The sequence below is a fragment of the Sander vitreus genome, chromosome 14 (assembly GCF_031162955.1).
Source record: "Sander vitreus isolate 19-12246 chromosome 14, sanVit1, whole genome shotgun sequence".
Taxonomy (NCBI): Eukaryota; Metazoa; Chordata; class Actinopteri; order Perciformes; family Percidae; genus Sander; species Sander vitreus.
Genome location: NC_135868.1, coordinates 402,501 through 404,903, shown reverse-complemented (window position 1 = coordinate 404,903; position 2,403 = coordinate 402,501).

Genomic DNA, 2,403 nt, shown 5'->3' with positions numbered 1-2,403 from the left:
ACCACCCCGGTCTGCCACTCCTTAGGCACCGTCCCCAGACTTCCACGCAATGTTGAAGAGGCGTGTCAACCAAGACAACCCCTCCACACCCAGAGCTTTAAGCATTTCTGGACGGATCTCATCAATTCCTGGGGCTTTGCCACTGTGGAGTTGTTTAACTACCTCAGCAACCTCCACCAGGGAAATTGATGCCAATCCCCCCTCATCCTCCAGCTCTGCCTCTACCATAGACGGCGTATTAGTCGGATTTAGGAGTTCCTCAAAGTGCTCCTTCCACCGCCCTATTACCTCCTCAGTTGAGGTCAACAGCGTCCCATCCTTACTGTACACAGCTTGGATGGTTCCCCGCTTCCCCCTCCTGAGGTGGCGAACGGTTTTCCAGAAGCACCTTGGTGCCGACCGAAAGTCCTTCTCCATGTCTTCTCCGAACTTCTCCCACACACGCTGCTTTGCCTCTTTCACGGCAGAGGCTGCAGCCCTTCGGGCCCTTCGGTACCTTGCAACTGCCTCCGGAGTCGTCTGGGATAACATATCCCGGAAAGACTCCTTCTTCAGTCGGACGGCTTCCCTGACCACCGGTGTCCACCACGGTGGTCGTGGGTTACCGCCCCTTGAGGCACCTAAGACCCTAAGACCACAGCTCCTCACCGCAGCTTCAGCAATGGAAACTTTGAACATTGTCCACTCGGGTTCAATGCCCCCAGCCTCCACAGGGATGCACGAAAAGCTCCGCCGGAGGTGTGAGTTGAAAGTCTGTCGGACAGGGGCCTCCTCCAGACGTTCCCAATTTACCCGCACTACCCGTTTGGGCTTACCAGGTCTGTCCAGAGTCTTCCCCCACCCCCTGACCCAACTCACCACCAGATGGTGATCGGTTGACAGCTCCGCCCCTCTCTTCACCCGAGTGTCCAAAACATATGGCCTCAGATCAGATGAAACGATTATAAAATCGATCATTGACCTTTGGCCTAGGGTGCTCTGGTACCAAGTACACTTATGAGCATCCCTATGTTCGAACATGGTGTTCGTTATAGACAATCCATGACTAGCACAGAAGTCCAACAACAAACAACCACTCTGGTTTAGATCAGGGAGGCCGTTCCTCCCAATCACGCCTCCCATGTGTCTCCATCATTACCCACGTGCGCGTTGAAGTCCCCCCCAGCAGAACTATGGAGTCCCCAACTCGAGCCCCCATGCAGGACTCCACTCAAGGTCTCCAAGAAGGCCGAATACTCTGAACTCTTGTTTGGTGCATATGCACAAACAACAGTCAGAGTTTTCCCCCCCACAACCCGCAGGCGTAGGGAGGCGACCCTCTCGTCCACCGGGTTAAACTCCAACGTAGCGGCGCTCAGCCGGGGGCTTGTGAGTATCCCCACACCCGCCCGGCGCCTCACACCCTGGGCAACTCCGGAGAAGAAAAGAGTCCAACCCCTATCCAGGAGTATGGTTCCAGAACCAAGACTGTGCGTAGAGGTAAGCCCCACCAGATCTAACCGGTAGCGCTCCACCTCCCGCACAAGTTCCGGCTCCTTCCCCCACAGAGAGGTGACATTCCACGTCCCCAGAGCCAGCCTCTGCTGCCCGGGTCTGGTCCGTCGAGGCCCCTGACCTTCACTGCCACCCATGTGGCAGCGCACCCGACCCCAGCGGTTCCTCCCACAGGTGGTGGGCCCATGGGATGGAGGGATGTCCGCCACGTAGCTTTTTCGGGCTGTGCCCGACCGGGCTCCGTGGCAAACCCGGCCACCAGACGCTCGCTGACGAGCCCTCCATCTGGGCCTGGCTCCAGACGGGGACCCCGGGCTTCCTCCGGGCAGGGTCACTTCATCCCTTCCTCGATTTTTCATAGGATTTTTGAACCATTTCACTTGTACTGACTTATGCCCCCTGTATTTTAAGGAAGAACATTTATTTATTTACGATACATTATTCATTCACAAAGAAAATTGGGGTCCTTAAAGGCTGGATTTTTCCCAATTTTTTAATTAAGACATTAAGATCAATTTCCAAAAGATGATTTTTTATTCCTCTTTTTCGTCAAATTTAGCATGGGTGTCCTAACTTATGCTGTGCACTGTATATTCATTATAGTGAATATAATAATAGACTCTCAGCTCTACCAACTGAGCAAACCCGGCCACTATGCCTAACACATTTTGACTTTATTTTCAAAAGAAGCCTTCAAAGACTGTCAGCCATCCGTAAACTCAAAGGACTATGACCCCCCCCCCCCCCCCCAAAAATCTCCTCCTCCTGTTGTTTTTTTGTGCACCTTTTGACGATTTTGTGTGTTTTTTCCGCCACGTTTTTGAAGCTATGTGCGACATTTTTGTCCCTTTTTTCAATGTTCAAATGCTATGAAAATGAATCAAACTTGTGAAGAGCGTTGTATGGATC